The sequence below is a fragment of the Spea bombifrons genome, chromosome 1 (genome assembly GCF_027358695.1).
Source record: "Spea bombifrons isolate aSpeBom1 chromosome 1, aSpeBom1.2.pri, whole genome shotgun sequence".
In the NCBI taxonomy this organism is placed as follows: domain Eukaryota; kingdom Metazoa; phylum Chordata; class Amphibia; order Anura; family Pelobatidae; genus Spea; species Spea bombifrons.
In genome coordinates this window covers 164785354-164804770 of record NC_071087.1, presented here as the reverse complement: position 1 = coordinate 164804770, position 19417 = coordinate 164785354, and positions in this window count along the sequence as shown.

Here is a 19417-nt window from a genome sequence, read left to right as displayed (position 1 = left end):
TCATATCCTATAGCATGATGTCTAAAGGGTTCCCCCCCACCGTGGACCCCCTACATCCGTGTCATATGACATCATATCCTATAGCATGATGTCTAAAGGGTTCCCCCCCACCGTGGACCCCCTACATCCGTGTCATATGACATCATATCCTATAGCATGATGTCTAAAGGGTTCCCCCCCACCGTGGACCCCCTACATCCGTGTCATATGACATCATATCCTATAGCATGATGTCTAAAGGGTTCCCCCCCACCGTGGACCCCCTACATCCGTGTCATATGACATCATATCCTATAGCATGATGTCTAAAGGGTTCCCCCCCACCATGGACCCCCTACATCCGTGTCATATGACATCATATCCTATAGCATGATGTCTAAAGGGTTCCCACCCACCGTGGACCTGACGTGTTTCGCCTTTCGGCTTCTTCAGAGTGATCGATAAACAGAAGTCTTCTAGGTAGAGCTGGCTTTAAAAAGAGGATCCGTGGCTAGATGGCTGCAGGATAAAAGACCCGCCATATTGGTACAAAGGGGGATATGAATAACTCTTCGTTTAGAGAATTTCCGCTCTGATTCTAGCAAGCGGCGAGATGAGGAGCTGAGAAACGGATCCGGCGTCCACCTAATTTACTTGCTGTAGAAAACAACACATTTCTCATGCACTTTGAGGGGTTTCTGATTCTTTGTGTCTTTAGGGGGGCGTCAGAATAATTCTGCAAATTCTAAACATTTGGACATTTGACGGGGTGTCCCCGGGATTGATTTGGTAAATCGCCATTTGGTAGAGTCTGTGGCTTTTATCTCCTCATCACTTTCACGTTCCTCGGTGGCAATGGCACCAACTTAACTCTCTCTATTTTTACAAGAACATGAACTCGGCGTATTGGGTCGGACTGACGCAGAAGAAGGAAGTTCATGATGGATTCACGATCACCGTGTGGACCTGGTCAGATGGAACCTCACAGTACGTTAAACGACTCCCCGGCCCCTGAGATCCATCACGTAAAGTCGTTTGCTCGTCTGTATCTTTCTCGCTGATGGACTTTACAACGCGAGACGTAGGACCAACGAGGCAAACTGGGTCAGAATATCGAAAAATGAGGAGAAGAAGCAATGAGGGCAGGAACAAGCTGAGGGGCAAACCAGGAGCAGGGAGTCAGAGAATGGGGAGATAATCGGTCAAACTAGACAACCGAGCACCTGCTGAGGTTAAGGGAATGGGCTTCTTACCTGTACCAGGTGAACCCGGCCCCCGGAGCATGTCTCCAGCCACCATCCCGTCCAAGAGATAGTGGTGACTCCAGAAGCATGGCGGTCACGCTCTATTCTCCTCCACATTCAGACATGTGTGCAGCCGTGCATTTGGTAGCAGATTACTGTAGTTCTTTTAGTGGATTATTTCAGCCCCCGCAGTGGATCGTTAGAGATCTGAAAGTAGACTGCTGTAGATCTGATTCATGTAGACTTCGACTAGGGCTTTTAGGGCTGCAGAACCCTGTGCTACCCTCATGCCCAGCAAACATTCTGACATCTTAGGAAAGAGGAGAATCGGGGGGGGGTCTCAGGGCAGAGAAGAGGAGTACAGGTATTTTGGAGAGGGACTGGACAAACTAAACAAGCAAACTTGGCAACTATGTTAGATGAAATGGGTTTGAACACAGGGCCGGGGCATTGCTTTCTGCATTCACACAACATGGGGTAGGAAGTTCCCTCTGCCATCACTGATCATTCTACAGCAATGGAGTAGGTGCAAATACCTTTGCTTCAGGACAGGAGCGCTATGCACCAAGTGGCCCCCATCACCCAGGGGAACCAGTATATTAATGGCAAAGCAGCAAGTGGGGCAGGAGATTTGGGACTAATCCCCCTTTTGCCCCATTGTTACTCCATTCCTGACAGATAAAGAGACCGCTGTGGCGCATAACATGGCTATTTGTGGGATAAACACTCACACAGTTTCCTTTTGTTCTCAGGTACTTCCCAGATTCCGAGCCCGGCCACTGTGCGGCCCTGAACCGCTCCATCGTGTTTAAACCCTGCGACTCTCCCCTGCGGTGGATCTGCAGCAGAGGAATGGTGGAAAACGATTTATATGAGAAAATGAGGAGCTGTTAAAATGTCCATAAAATACTTATTTCACCCCTAAATGCAACACTCTCTTTAAAAAATGTATATTTACACCCGGTGAAAGTTCTGTATAACGTGCAATGCGGGTCGGGGAACCCGGGGGAAATACCCCCCACCTATACCTATAATACCGGGTCTCCCAAAGCCCACAGCAGATAGCAGAGGTGTCCGGAGCGGCCCCTGCGCATGTATTGTGATGGGGTTATTCTCCACCCTAAGCGATAAGTCTCAATGTTATACCTGTGGATCAGTCTCACGATCATTAAACAAGCAGAATTATAAGAAAGGACTGAGAATCCAATTATAGTTATTTATTAAAGATCACAAAAATGACATAAATCCAGAATAAAGCTTATATGTGTAAAATAAAGTCAGTCTCGATATAAAATTCTATCTTCTCAAAACCCCCCATATATATATATATATATATATGACAACGGTGCGATTATTCGCACATGGAAGAAACACAAAATAACTGTCAATCTCCCTCGGTCTGCGGCTCCATTCAAGATCTCACCTCGTGGAGTTTCAATGATCATGAGAACGGCGAGGAATCGGCCCAGAACCACACGTGAGGATCTTGTCAATGATCTCAAGGCAGCTGGGACCATCATCACCAAGAAAACAAATGGTAACACGCTACGCCGTGAAGGACTGAAATCCTGCAGCACCCGCAAGGTCCCCCTGCTCAAGAAAGCACATGTACAGCCCGTCAGATGTCTGCCAACGAACATCTGAATGATTCAGAGGAGAACTGGGTCAAAGTGTTGTGGTCAGATGAGACCCAAATCCAGCTATTTGGCATCAACTCAACTCGCCGTGTTTGGATGACCAGGAATGCTGCCTATGACCCCAAGAACACCATCCCCACCATCAAACATGGAGTGGAAACATCATGCTTTGAAGGTGTTTTTTTCTGCTAAGGGGACAGGACAACTTCACCGCATCAAAGGGACGATGGATGGGGCCATGTACCCTCAAACCTTGGGTGAGAACCTCCTTCCCTCAACCAGAGCATTGAAAATGGGTCGTGGATGGGTATTCCAGCATGACAATGACCCATTGTGGCTCAAGAAGAAGCACATTAAGGTGCTGGTGTGGCCTCGCCAGTCCCCAGACCCTGTGGAGGGAGCTGAAGGTTCGAGTTGCCAAACGTCGGCCTCGAAACCTTAATGACTTGGAGAGGATCTGCAAAGGAGGACAGAATCCCTCCTGAGATGTGTGCAAACGTGGGGGGAACTCCAAGAAACGTCTGACCTCTGTAATCCCAAAGGGATTCGCCACCAAGTACTACGTTTTGCAAAGGCGGTCAAATACTTTTTTCACCGAGTAAAATGCAAATCATTTTATAATGATTACGTGAAATGCGTTATTCTGGATTTTTTTGTTCTCACTGTTCAACTAAACCTACCAATAAAATCATAGACCGATCATGTCTTTGTCAGCAGGGAAACGTACAAAATCAGCAGGGGATCAAAGAATTGTTTTCTTCCCTGTAGAGTATATTAACTGGCTTATAAACGGTTAACGGTCAGAAAAAAGCAAGGAGAGGAAAATTACCGCCAACGCTAACCAGCTGAATTGTTTTCGCAGAATAGCTAAAAGCTAGAACTTATGCCATAAAAAAATCTTACGTAAAGGAAAAGTACCCATTTGCATAGTTCAATCCTTGACCATACTGAGGCCTGGAACAACATATACCCACACCCCACACATATATATATATCTATCTATATATATATATATATATATATATACACACACACACACATACACTATATATATCGTCACAGAAGCCTCTGTGCCATGGGCTCGTGGAGGGGCCACCTTTCCCAAAGTACAAGAGACCCTAAAGACTGTGGAACTCATATTTGAGGTTGCTGCAGTTGGGGACAGGGTTTATGTGTGGTTTACTCATGTTTTCACCTCAACATGAGTGCTGTCTGATGCTCAGGGTGGGCTGTCTAATGCTCCGGGTGGGCTGTCTAATGCTCGGGGTGGGCCACAGTGCCAACGCCGCTCTGTTGCAGCAACACCCCCCCCCTTCTCTCCACAACGATGGTTCTGTCTGGTGCTGCTCCCTCACAGTGTTTCCTCTCTTGCTCCGCCCAGGAACAAAGCAGAGCCACGTGATGTGACATCACTTCCTGTGACTCTGCTGTGTTCCTGGGCGGAGCAAGAGAAGAGACACTGTGAGGGAGCAACTCAAGGGCAGCCTTGCGGGACTGCACGGGAAATCTGCAGTTCAGGTAAGGAGGTGGGCGGGAGCGGGCCGGATTGGGCACACATGTTGCGGGAGCGGGCCGGATTGGGCACACATGTTGCGGGAGCAGGCCGGATTGGGCACACATGTTGCGGGAGCGGGCGGGATTGGGCACACATGCTGCGGGAGCGGGCGGGATTGGGCACACATGTTGCGGGAGCGGGATTGGACAAAAAATCGGCAGGAGCGGGATTAAAAAAGCCGTCCCGCGCAGGGCTCTAGTATAGGGCATCCCGCCACATATATATATATATATATATATATATATACCCATACACACTAACACTATACATTTACACATACATACATACACACAAACTATCTAACACCATATACACACTTATAAACCCACAAACACCATACACATACATTTATACACACTCTTTTCCCACTCCTTATTACCCCTACCAGAGCCCTGTCTCTGCTGCAGTCCACACTCTCCATGCGAGCTGCCTCTATACTACTTTTTTGAGGGTTATAACCGAAACAATAGCTAAAAAATGTAGGATTTGTGCCTCTGTAAAGCGTGTTTTTCGTTTAGTTTCTGATAGAAACTGGGTAGGACTAGAGCTACAGGGAGATGATTCGATGTTGTGAGCTGTACACCTGGTCTGGCCAAAAATGTAAGTGGAGCAGGAGATCCTGGAGTCAAAGTGGATTTAAGGCCAGGGCCACATCTCCTCCACGCTCAGGGCTGGACCCCTGGAGTGCATTTGGGTCACTGCTGGGTTCCTGTATGTCAATAATTTTGTGTCTTTTTGCAGTTCCTCACACAGCCACCAGGGGTTGTAGAGTAACAAGGACTTGGTACATTAAATGTATACATCTGACGGCTTGAGCTCCGGGAATGCGTTCCCCTTTAAACTATTTATGGGTAATAATAATCAGAATGACGATTGAATGGTTACGGGGTATCTTCATGCTCTTGGCCAGGCCGCTGTCTTCTGCTCCTGGGTTCTGCATGATGGTGGATCCGTGAGAAGAAAGCCCAATGAGACGATCCGGGGATAAATCATTTAATAATAATAATTCTTTAAAAAAAAAAAAGCCGAAAGCTCACAAGTCAGAGAATCCCGGCCCTGAGGGAACGAGTCATCCGGTATCCGGTGACCCCTCGGCTTCACCAACTAACACTCTGTTTTCTGCCATTTTCACATTTTTATTGTAACTGGAGCCTCAGACGTGTTTTGCTGCGGCTGACCACATCCTTCCTGTGATGGAAAAATAATCATGAAACGAAAACGAAAGCCATTTCCTCGCGTGCGACACGCCGCTCCCTCCCGAGCTTCATCCCGGGATAAACTCGCCCACAAGCAATAAAACAGCAGGACTGGCTCCATTCAGGCCCAGGGGCAACTCTGGCCGAGTGTCCGGGTAATAACACAGAGTGCATGAGTCTGCACAGAAACCCCAGAAATGGAGCACATGAAGGATCCAGTACAGGAATAAGCCCCGCTTTAACCCTGACACCCTGGTGGCTGCATGTTGAATTACAAATACAACACATAAAAAAGCTGCATGTAGTGGGCCAGAGTGTTACCGTCAGAACAGCTTATGAAAAAAATGCTTTTAATATGAAATAAGGAAAAGGGGGAACCTGCGCATGCGCGCTTGGTGGGAGTGATCTTGCAGGTTGTGGCATCTGGGAATTGTGTGAGTGTCCGAGCGGCCGTCTCTGAGTGGCTGTCGCGTGAGAGTCGTCATGTGTAGGAGCCTCTCTCTACGGAGTGTTGTATTCCGGTGAGTGCTGTGAGTGAGCATGAATTACAGACATTGTGGAGTTGGCTTGGGGGGACTCCTGTCTTCTCCCGGGTGCCCAGACCCCTGGTTACTGCTCCGCTCCCCCGGGACACGTCTATAATCTGCCCCTCATAGAAGCCCCTCGTCGCTACAGCCACGTATTTAACTCTTTGGTAACTGTAACCCTATTCTTCTTTCATTGGATCCAACGTTACATGAACCATGCGTCACATTACTTATTGTTTTATGTAGCGCCATCATATTGATAATAAATGAACAGACACTATGTATATGATAGATAATGCCTCCCCAGGGTATATATGTATATATATATATATATATGTGTATATATGTATATAGCTGCGCGTAGATGTAAGGTGCACACACATAGCCAGGTACAAACACATCATACGAAGAAAACAGGAATAAAAGGCAAAGTAGCAGCTAAACAATAGAATAATATTTGCAAGCTACTGCTAACCCGGGCTGGACGTCCCTCAGACAGCCAACTCTTAGAGGAGGATTACAATGAAAAAACCCACAGCCTATACCTGCCGAAATCGAATCTAAACGGCCGCTGGGTGCTGATGCCGCCGGCCGGCGCTACTTTAATACTTTTTTTAAAAAATGTAATATGGCAAGCCGGATCGGCTATTAAATGAAAAAAAAAAATAGTATTAAAGCAGCGCCGGCCGGCGGCATCAGCACCCAGCGGCCGTATGCGATGGCCACCACGTGATGGGAGCAGCGTGAGGGGTGAAAGCTCCGCCCCCTCGCACTCACCTTTCACCCCTCACGCTGCTCCCATCACTATGCGGCCATCAGATCGTTGGAAATCGAATCTAAACGGCCGCTGGGTGCTGATGCTGCCGGCTGGCGCTACTTTAATACTTTATTTATTTATTTTTAATATGGCAAACCGATCCGGCATATTAAATAAATAAAAAAAAGGATTAAAGTAGCTCCGGCCGGTGGCATCAGCACCCAGCGGCCGTTTAGATAAGTTTTTCAGCAGTCTGACTGCCGCATAGTGATGGGAGCAGCGTGAGGGGAGAAAGGTGAGTGCGAGGGGGCGGAGCCACTTCACTTGACTTGCCCCCCAGGCCTTAGGCTGCCAGCCCTCCCCTGCTAGTAGGGACATCTGTATGAACTTAAAATAGAGATTATATCCCATAAAATGAAAACGTTTGATATGAAGAGCCCTGAATACCAAATAAATGGGACTTAAATATAAATAATTTCATGAAGGAGCACCGAGTTGTAACTCAATGCTCCTTAAACCGCCCTGTTACAGGTCAGCACTAGTCACATGGCTAGTGAAAAGGGAGGAGAAACATAACCAGCAGCTGACCTTAAATAGTGAGAAATGAAAACTTTTTTTTTTAATAGAATAATAAAATAATAAAATACCACAATCGGCAACTTAAACCAACCGGGCTGTTATGTTTTACTTTGGAAAAATTAGTCAGGAGCTTCATATGGAAAACATGATAAAATGTTTAAATAGGGAAACCAAGAATGAAGCGGTGCCATGTACTCACTACTGCTTTTGGCACAGCACTGCAATCTTAACATGCAGTGAAGGGATTATAGAACGGAGGCAGAGGCACGATGTAAAGGTGATGCTAGAAGGTGAATTAAAGGCGAGGGGCGATCCCATCAGTACAGAACTTAATGCATGTTCTAAATAAAAGAGAATTACCGGTGCAGGCGTTAGGAGAATTATTACATAACGGAAACTAATCTTCCCTCCAGAACTTAAGACGTGAAACATGACAAGCTAATCGCTTCACCGCAAGGTGGGATTTAGACTAAAAGTTTCCTCATCTCAGCTCATATTCTCAAAGGGTTGAGACTAGTTCCTATCCGGTAGAAGGACCATGTCCTTTACAGGGATAGGAAATAGCTTGCTCAGTGTGTGTGAGCTATTTTCTATCCAGCAAAATTACCTTTTGCCCCCTAGTGGTCAGGTCCTGTACAGCGATAGGAACTATCCAACTCATGTAAAGAGAGCTAGCTTCTATCCCTGTAAAGGACCTTTTGCTCCATCGTGGCCAGGTCCCGTTAAAGGATAGGAACTAGATGGTTCATGGTGAGAAATCTAGTTACCATCCATCTTAAGGACCCTTATCTCTCCAGCTCACACAGGTCCCTCAAAGGGATAGGAACTAGACGGTTTATAGTGAGAAATCTAGTTTCCATCCAGCTAAAGGACTTTTATACCTTCAGCTCACACAGGTCCTTTACAAGGATACCAATCCCTAGTTGCTATACTGCAAAGGGACTCATATCTCCAGCTCACAGGTCCCTTAGAGGGATAGGAACTAGACGGTTTATAGTGAGAAATCTAGTTTCCATCCAGCTAAAGGACTTTTATACCTTCAGCTCACACAGGTCCTTTACAAGGATACCAATCCCTAGTTGCTATACTGCAAAGGGACTCATATCTCCAGCTCACACAGGTCCCTTACAGGGATAGAAACTAGACGGTCTATAATGAGCAATCTAGTTTCCATCCAGCTAAAGGACTTTTATACCATCAGGTAACAATGGTCCTTTACAAGGATAACAATCCCTAGTTCCTATACTGCGAAGGGACTCATATCTCCAGCTCACACAGGTCCCTTAGAGGGATAGGAACTAGACGGTTCATAGTGAGCAATCTAGTTTCCATCCAGCTAAAGGACTCATATCTCCAGCTCACACAGGTCCTTTACAAGGATAACAATCCTTAGTATCTATACTGCGAAGGGACTCATATCTCCAGCTCACGCAGGTCCCTTACAGGAATAGGAACTAGACAGTTCATAGTGAGCAATCTAGCTTCCATGGTCTTGCCATGGTCATAAAGGCAAGAAAAATTCCAGAAACATTGTGTATTAGATTTTATAACATACCCATAGATATTCCTAATAATAATTGTGTTAATGGGTACCAACGTGTCCAATTGTCTTCCATCTGTCGTGGATTCACACCTTAACCCTGTGTGGTCCCTAATCTGAGCAGGAGAAAGACACAACCAATGGAGCCTTTCTTGGATATTCTCCCTTGTGTATGGCGGTCCGACGCACACAGCTCAGCTGTTCCCACTAGCTTTGGACTTTCCCGCTGCACAATACTCCATGGGCAACAGTTTATGCCTGGCTCCTATTCCAAAAAGCCACCACCATGAGGACGTAATCTATTACTCTACCCACGTCACTAAAAAGCTAATGTTTTGTGAGTGGTTGAGATAGACTGTAGAAGAAGAAGAAAAGAGTATAAACATCTATTTAAAGAAAAGAAACTGATTTTTAATTGCAATTCCAGATATATTACATGCGTTCTGTTCATTTAATTATTTGTGAACAGATATTATTATTATTACTATTATTTTGAAACATACACAGCTGTTGCTTTATTTTATCACATTCTCATATACATTGTGAAGATCTCAATTACAACAAATGAGTCTATTCACTAAAAAATGATGTGCAGTAGAGTTGAGATCCCTGGCTTAACTAGAGTGAGTTATCTCTCTCTCTAGGCGCGCGCTATCTCTCTCTATCTCGGCGCGCGCACGCGCTCTCTCTCGGCCAGCGCACGCGCTCTCTCTCGGCATGCGCTCTCTCTCAGCATGCTCTCTCTCGGCGCGCGCTCTATCTCGGTGCGCGCACGCGCTCTCTCTCTCTCTCTCTCGGCACGCGCTCTCTCTCGGCCCGCGCTCTCTCTCGGCCCGCACTCTCTCTCTCGGCGCGCACGTTCTCTCTCCCTCTCGAGGCGAGCGCAAGCTCTCCCTCTCGAGGCGAGCGCACGCTCTCCCTCTCGAGGCGAGCGCACGCTCTCTCCCTCTCGAGGCGAGCGCACGCTCTCTCCCTCTCGAGGCGAGCGCACGCTCTCTCTCTCTCTCAAGGCGAGCGCACGCTCTATCTCAGAGAGAGGGAGACGCACTTACTGACACAGATAGAGAGAGAGACACTCACTGGCACAGAGAGAGAGAAACACACTCACTAGCACAGAGAGACACACACTCACTGGCACAGAGAGACACACACTCACTGGCACAGTGAGAGAGACACTCACTGGCACAGAGAGAGAGACACTCACTGGCACAGAGAGAGAGCCCATTTTTAGTCATTTGCACGTCCCGCGCTGCTGCTTCTTCCTCTTCCTGTAGTTCTTTGTACCACACTCACTGGCACAGAGAGAGACACACACACACTCACTGGCACAGAGAGAGAGACACACACTCACTGGCACAGAGAGAGAGAGACACACACTCACTGGCACAGAGAGAGAGAGACACTCACTGGCACAGAGAGAGAGAGACACACACTCACTGGCACAGAGAGAGAGACACACACACACACACTCACTGGCACACAGAGAGAGACACACACACTCACTGGCACACAGAGAGAGAGACACTCACTGGCACAGAGAGAGAGACACTCACTGGCACACAGAGAGAGACACACACACTCACTGGCACACAGAGAGAGAGACACTCACAGGCACAGAGAGAGAGAGAGAGAGACGCTCACTGGCACAGAGAGAGAGAGAGACGCTCACTGGCACAGAGAGAGAGACGCTCACAGGCACAGAGAGAGAGACGCTCACGGGCACAGAGAGAGAGACGCTCACGGGCACAGAGAGAGAGACGCTCACGGGCACAGAGAGAGAGACGCTCACGGGCACAGTGAGAGAGACGCGCTCACGGGCAGAGAGAGAGAGACGCGCTCACGGGCACAGAGAGAGAGATGCGCTCACGGGCACAGAGAGAGAGACGCTCTCACGGGCACAGAGAGAGAGACGCTCTCACGGGCACAGAGAGAGACGCTCTCACGGGCACAGAGAGAGAGACGCTCTCACGGGCACAGAGAGAGAGAGAGACGCTCTCACGGGCCCAGAGAGAGAGAGACGCTCTCACCGGCACAGAGAGAGAGAGACGCTCTCACCGGCACAGAGAGAGACGCTCTCACAGGCACAGAGAGAGACGCTCTCACGGGCACAGAGAGAGAGAGAGACGCTCTCACGGGCACAGAGAGAGACGCTCTCACGGGCACAGAGAGAGACGCTCTCACGGGCACAGATAGAGACACTCTCACGGGCACAGAGAGACACTCGAAGGCACAGAGAGAGAGAGAGACACTCGATGGCACAGAGAGAGAGAGAGAGACTCGATGGCACAGAGAGAGAGAGGCACTCGATGGCACAGAGAGAGAGAGACACTCGATGGCACAGAGACTGAGAGAGAGAGAGAGAGAGACACTCGATGGCACAGAGACTGAGAGAGAGAGAGAGACACTCACTGGCACAGAGACTGAGAGAGCGAGACACTCACTGGCACAGAGAGAGAGACACTTACTGGCACACAGAGAGAGAGACACTTACTGGCACACAGAGAGAGAGACAGAGAGAGACACTCACTGGCACTGAGAGAGAGACACTGGCACACAGAGAGAGAGACAGAGAGAGACACTCACTGGCACACAGAGAGAGAGACAGAGAGAGACACTCACTGGCACACAGAGAGAGACACACTCACTGGCACACAGAGAGAGAGACACTCACTGGCACACAGAGAGAGAGACACTCACTGGCACACAGAGAGAGACACTCACTGGCACACAGAGAGAGACACACTCACTGGCACACAGAGAGAGACACTCACTGGCACACAGAGAGAGACACTCACTGGCACACAGAGAGAGACACTCACTGGCACACAGAGAGAGACACTCACTGGCACACAGAGAGAGACACAGAGAGACACAATCACTGGCACACAGAGAGAGACACAGAGAGACACAATCACTGGCACACAGAGAGAGACACAGAGAGACACAATCACTGGCACACAGAGAGAGACACACTCACTGGCACACAGAGAGAGACACACTCACTGGCACACAGAGAGAGATAGAGACACAATCACTGGCACAGAGACAGAGTGAGAGAGAGAGAGAGAGAGAGAGAAAGAGACTCACTGTGAATTATTTCACAGATTCAAGTTTCCTTCTGCCTCCATGATATTCTGTATTTTCAGTACTTCTGTTAAAACTGCATCCTCACATCCCACGTTATTGAAAAAGAAACAGCAGCCCAGCACAGCTCAGCTCATTTGTAGTCATTTGCACTTCCCGCGCTGCTGCTGCTGCTTCTTCTTCCAGTAGTTCTTTGTACCATGTGACCAAACAGTCACATGGTCTGCTGACATCACCAGAGTCCTTCTACTGGGTAGGAACTAGCCGCTACCATTCTCAAAGGTCTGTTCACCAATACAAAGTCCACCATTTTCACATCACTTGCTACTTTAATGGAGGGCTGTTGAGTATCAGCCAAGTTACAATCTTGCTTTTTAAGAACACATTAACCCATTCCCCATCGTATAGGAGTGAATGGACTAGGCACAGAGAGAGAGATGCGCTCACGGGCACAGAGAGAGAGACGCTCTCACGGGCACAGAGAGAGAGACGCTCTCACGGGCACAGAGAGAGACGCTCTCACGGGCACAGAGAGAGAGACGCTCTCACGGGCACAGAGAGAGAGAGAGACGCTCTCACGGGCCCAGAGAGAGAGAGACGCTCTCACCGGCACAGAGAGAGAGAGACGCTCTCACCGGCACAGAGAGAGACGCTCTCACAGGCACAGAGAGAGACGCTCTCACGGGCACAGAGAGAGAGAGAGACGCTCTCACGGGCACAGAGAGAGACGCTCTCACGGGCACAGAGAGAGACGCTCTCACGGGCACAGATAGAGACACTCTCACGGGCACAGAGAGACACTCGAAGGCACAGAGAGAGAGAGAGACACTCGATGGCACAGAGAGAGAGAGAGAGACTCGATGGCACAGAGAGAGAGAGGCACTCGATGGCACAGAGAGAGAGAGACACTCGATGGCACAGAGACTGAGAGAGAGAGAGAGAGAGACACTCGATGGCACAGAGACTGAGAGAGAGAGAGAGACACTCACTGGCACAGAGACTGAGAGAGCGAGACACTCACTGGCACAGAGAGAGAGACACTTACTGGCACACAGAGAGAGAGACACTTACTGGCACACAGAGAGAGAGACAGAGAGAGACACTCACTGGCACTGAGAGAGAGACACTGGCACACAGAGAGAGAGACAGAGAGAGACACTCACTGGCACACAGAGAGAGAGACAGAGAGAGACACTCACTGGCACACAGAGAGAGACACACTCACTGGCACACAGAGAGAGAGACACTCACTGGCACACAGAGAGAGAGACACTCACTGGCACACAGAGAGAGACACTCACTGGCACACAGAGAGAGACACACTCACTGGCACACAGAGAGAGACACTCACTGGCACACAGAGAGAGACACTCACTGGCACACAGAGAGAGACACTCACTGGCACACAGAGAGAGACACTCACTGGCACACAGAGAGAGACACAGAGAGACACAATCACTGGCACACAGAGAGAGACACAGAGAGACACAATCACTGGCACACAGAGAGAGACACAGAGAGACACAATCACTGGCACACAGAGAGAGACACACTCACTGGCACACAGAGAGAGACACACTCACTGGCACACAGAGAGAGATAGAGACACAATCACTGGCACAGAGACAGAGTGAGAGAGAGAGAGAGAGAGAGAGAAAGAGACTCACTGTGAATTATTTCACAGATTCAAGTTTCCTTCTGCCTCCATGATATTCTGTATTTTCAGTACTTCTGTTAAAACTGCATCCTCACATCCCACGTTATTGAAAAAGAAACAGCAGCCCAGCACAGCTCAGCTCATTTGTAGTCATTTGCACTTCCCGCGCTGCTGCTGCTGCTTCTTCTTCCAGTAGTTCTTTGTACCATGTGACCAAACAGTCACATGGTCTGCTGACATCACCAGAGTCCTTCTACTGGGTAGGAACTAGCCGCTACCATTCTCAAAGGTCTGTTCACCAATACAAAGTCCACCATTTTCACATCACTTGCTACTTTAATGGAGGGCTGTTGAGTATCAGCCAAGTTACAATCTTGCTTTTTAAGAACACATTAACCCATTCCCCATCGTATAGGAGTGAATGGACTAGCCCCCACCCCTTGCTTTGGCACATGTTAGGCCTAGCAATGCTTAGCAAAGCCCACGTGGAGGTAGTGAGTTTTCCCGCCATTGAGTAAACAGCACGGCATTCCTGGAGATCTGCCACGAGGTACCGATCCCTTCCCTCAGATACCTAGCAAAGGCCTCGTACAAATACGCCGGATATAACCGAAGGGCATCTTCCATCTAAACAGGTGCAGCAGGGGCATTACTAATACACCTATATGTATAGAAATTATATGCAGCAGGGTAATCACCCCCCGGCCATTCACATAACATTAAGTTGGTTTATCCCTTGCAATCCCACATGGTTGTCAGTATACAGGAGAATTATTTCATTCATGATGCAAGGGGACAAATAACTTTTTAAACTGATTAACCCCCCTCCCCCTCAGAAACATACCCGGTCATTATAAAGCTATGTGCTGCCATTAACCCCTTCTCGACATTTGCCGGTTCTGGACCGTCACGCAAAAACAGTCACTTAACGACCTTTGACGGTCCTGAACCGTCACTAAATTAAATAAGCTTAGAAAGTGATCAACATCTCTTCCTCCTGTAATTCCAGCTTCTGGATTAGATCCGAGAGCGGAGCCATCATCTGCTCCTCCTGCCGGGAGATCTTCTCCATTCACTTCTCCAAGGATTCCAGCTGGTTCCTGATTTCACTAAACAGACCGTCTTTCCTTCAGGGTCTGGACTCTTGTCTTGATCTCATCTCTCCTTGCAGTGATGTTCTCCAGAGATGTCCTCATTCTCTCCTTCTTGTTCTTTGAGGCTTCTTCCAGCAGATCCACCTGGTGACCTCTGCGATCTTCCGTCCGGCAGCAGGACTCGCAGATACCGGCAGCGTCCTTGCTGCAGTAATATTCCAAGGGCCTCTCATGGATCAGGCATTTTCTGATGAAAGTCTCCACCAGCTCCTGGGGTCTGGAACTGGAATTATTACAGGGGAGACTGGGCTGGTCTCTGGGATCAGGGGATGCCATCCTAGGGAGAGGAGAACGGTCAAGGAACAATTTTCTCTATTTATTCAGAACAGAAGTGTGAGGAGGAAGGCGGCTCCGTGTCAGATAGTTACACAACTTCCTTATAGACAGTCATCGGGATGTAAAAATTTACCCACCGGTCGGGGTAAGAACAGAATGAGCTAGGAGTCACAGCTTACAGAGTTTAACCCTTCACATGTCACAGAACTGACATCGCGGAGCAATTTTCCAATTTTCTTTGCTGAAAATGGAGACAAACAAATAAAATTCTCTTCACAAAATTATACCCAGAATTTAAACTTCAGTCACAAAAATTCTAAAAAAAATCAGATTGTTGATCACTAATGGTACCGTATTTGCTCGATTATAAGACGACCCTGATTATAAGACGACCCCCCAAATCTGAATATTAATTTAGGAAAAAAAGAAAAAGCCTGAATATAACACGACCCCAAAGGAAAAAAGTTTTACCAGTAAATGTTAATTCATCATGTGCCCCATGATATGCCTTTTAACCCTATATGCCACTGTGCCCCATGATATGCCTTTTGACCACCTATGTGCCACTCTGCCTCCAGAAATGCCTTATACTCCTATATGCCACTCTGGCATTTAGAGGGTTAAAAGGCATATTATGGGGAAGAGTGGCATATAGGGAGGTTTAAGGCATTCAGTAGGCAGAGTGGCGTATAGATGGTTAAAAAGGCATTTCTGGAGGCAGAGTGGCATTAAGGGGGTTAAAAGGCATTTCACAGAGCACTCTGCATCCAGAAATGCCTTATGCCCCCCATTTAACACCCCCCCAGCCCCCCCCAACTTACCGGTGCTTCTGACTTCCCTGTCATGTAGCCGGGGCAGCGTGTAGATCCCACGCACTTACGCTGCAGCCGGAAGGAGGCGTGGCTAGCAGCGGGGGTTGTCCGGCACCGGTGCGGGGAACTCTGATCTCTGACAGCCAGGGAAGGTCTGCACGATGGACGCAGACAACCCCGCTGCTAGCCACACCTCCTTCCTGCTGCAGCAGAAGTTGTCTACGCGAATCGCGTAGACATCTACATGCTGCCCCGGCTACACACTGGGGACTTAGAAGTACCGGTAAGTGGGGCGGGGGGGGACAGGAGGATCCAGGTCCCCTGCAGCTGCGGGGGATCTGGATCTTAGTCTCATAGTCAGACCTATTTGAGATCTGATTATAAGACGACCCCAATTATAAGACGAGGGGTATTTTTCAGAGCATTTTCTCTGAAAAAAAACCTTGTCTTATAATCGAGCAAATACGGTAATTTAACCCCCTCATTCCCCACGGGTTTACACCAATGTGTCCCATAGTGGGTTGGTGTAAATTCAGAATACATGAAGCCCAAGCTAAAGAGATGTGACACGGGGTCCAGAAATGAATGGAGCTTGAAATGGTGAATGTGAAGACCCCAAATTAATAATCAGATTCTGTGCGTCGTCCCCTTTGGCATCCACATAGGCCATAAAAAAGAGAGAGAGAGATCAGTGAGACTTCACAGGCAGCTTCATGGGGTAAATGAGCAGACTTTTAGGGTGAAGGGGCAGCCCTGTGGGGTGAATGAGCAGACTCTCGGGGTGAAGGGGCAGCTTCAAGGTGTAACGTATGTAACGTGGAGTTCAAGTGAGGAACCCAGTATGCTGTGATTACCACGATAGGTACAGTCCCAAGATTAGAATGGTCAAAACAAGCCGGGTCAGGAATGGAGAGATCAGCATCGTCAGGAACAGGCAAATATCAGCAACAGAGAATATTAGAATGGTCAGGCAAGCCGGGTCAGGAATGGAGAGATCAGCGTCGTCAGGAACAGGCAAATATCAGCAACAGAGAATAATAGAATGGTCAGGCAAGCCGGGTCAGGAATGGAGAATTCAGAGTAGTCGGGGACCAAGCACAAATCAGCAACAAGTAGTGTAGAATAACTACTACAAGAGTAGCAGCTCAGCCAGTACAATAACCAAGCTCTGCATGGAACCTGCTGCGCCCCCACCCGATGACGTAACGCTATGCGCATCACTTCGCCTCCACGGAGGCATAGAATAAAAAGGCGGCGTGGCACGCCGTACCACCCACCCCATGGAAAGGGAGATCGTCGGGACCACCATCATGGAGTGAATGAGCAGACTCTTGGGGTGAAAGGGCAGCTTCATGTGGTGAGTGGGCAGACTCTCAGGGTGAAGGGGTAGCTTCTTATAGTCTAATCCACAAACAAAAACAATAGGTCTTTGTGGCAATAAGACTTCAGGTAAAGGAACCCATCAGGAACTGATCATGTTACAGGATCTCCCTCTCAGAGAGGTGCCACGGTGTCTCCACAAAGACGACAAAACAATGGAGGGTGACACCTGATTAGAAGCTGCGGACAATGGAACCATTTATTGCGCAGGCACCAGACGCAAACCATGTGATTGTCATATTCCCGGCGCGGATGCCGTACCCGTCCTAACATAACATTCTCCTGACACTGGGGCCGAGCCGGCAGAGGTGTCCGACAGCCTCTCACCGGGATGTGGACATCTTATAATTATTATTATTACCCTCTATCCTATTATGACCTATCATCCCACACTATCTACCCCTTACTCTTACCCCTGGTCCCCGGTTCTTGTTACAGAGGCAGTGAGTTCACAAATATAATGAAGAATAAAGGTTTGAAAAGGAAAGAGTTAAATCTGCAACCGAACACCAAGTGTTTATTGGATCCCTTCATGGGGAGGGAGGAGAAGATCTATATTGGGGGAAATTCCTGTATTTCAGGGTGTGGAGAATTCGCGGTTAGTGAAAGTTATTTGTGTTACAGGCCAATGTTAATATTGAGCAGACGTTATCAGATCATTTCGTAATTGCTTGAATCCCTCCCATGAGAGAAAGGAGATAAAGGAGGGAATTCTCTCCAACACCGAGAGACTGGAGTCATCTGGAGCTCGTGGCTCCCGGAGAGGGTCCCAGGTGATCCTTAAATGGCTACTGGGCCCAGTCTATTGCAGCCAGCACATCCATGCTCATACACAAGTATACATCCATGCTTACATACATATGTATATAAATATATATATATTTATGCCAGTGGATAAGAGGAAAAATCTCAGGGTCCCGCTGCTTGGACATGACTCATATATACCGGTATATAAGACTCCCCACTGGTGCTTTTGCTGCCAGTTGATATATTCCTGCTTGAATGCAGGTGACTCAGGTATTAGAGCAGTGGTTCTTAACCTTGTTGGAGGTACTGACCCCCACCAGTTTCATATGCGCATTCCCTGAACCCTTCTTAATTTGAAAAATAAAATATGATTTATTCAAATTCAAAACATAGGTATATATTTAGGTATATATTTATACATAGGTGCACAAAATGAACAAAACCATTAAAGAACAAAACCATTAAGAACAAAGCACAAAACCATTAAAATATTAAAACATGATTTTCACACAAAAACAAAACCATAATAATGAATATTTACTGCAAATCAGTGCGACTTCTGCTGTTGCCTTTCAGAGAGCAGTTCAGAAATGCGCGGCTTTACCTTGGCAAGTGGCACTCTCACGTCATTTATGGCGTAACAAACGGTACGAAAATCTCCAGAGCTTTCTTAGCAATAACAGGGTACGTTACCATTTGTTGACACCAAAACGTTGAGAGCGTTGTTGTTCTGAAGAGTTGCTGTTGAACCTGGCTCTGTTGAATTTCAATGATTTCATCGAGGTATTCATCATTGACATCTGTTGTCTCAACACTGAACGTGAACGGCTGTCTCACCCATGCTGGATATGACTCTCTTGTAGGGAAGTATCCGTCGAGAGACTTTGCAAGCGAATCTAAGTGCGTGGCAATTGCTTGCTTCAGTTCCGCGGGTACAGAAATGTCTCCGATTCCAGATACATCTTCGATCTTACTTACACAGTCGTCTAGCAGGGGAAAGTTTGCAAAGTTATCGTTCTCTATTCGTCGTTTCCATAACGATAGCTTTTTTTGAAAAGCCTTGAGGTTTTCTTCCGCTTCGATGATGTTGACTCCACCGCCCTGCATCTGTTGATTGAGATGATTGAGAGCTGCAAAGATATCAGCCATGTACGCTAAAATGAGAATGAACTCAGAATTTTTGAAGCAATCTGCATGACAATGTTGGTGCTCTTGCAAAAACAGGGCTAATTCCACACGCACGGCAAAAACACGATCCAGTCACCTGTCCCCGGGACAACCACCGAACGTTAG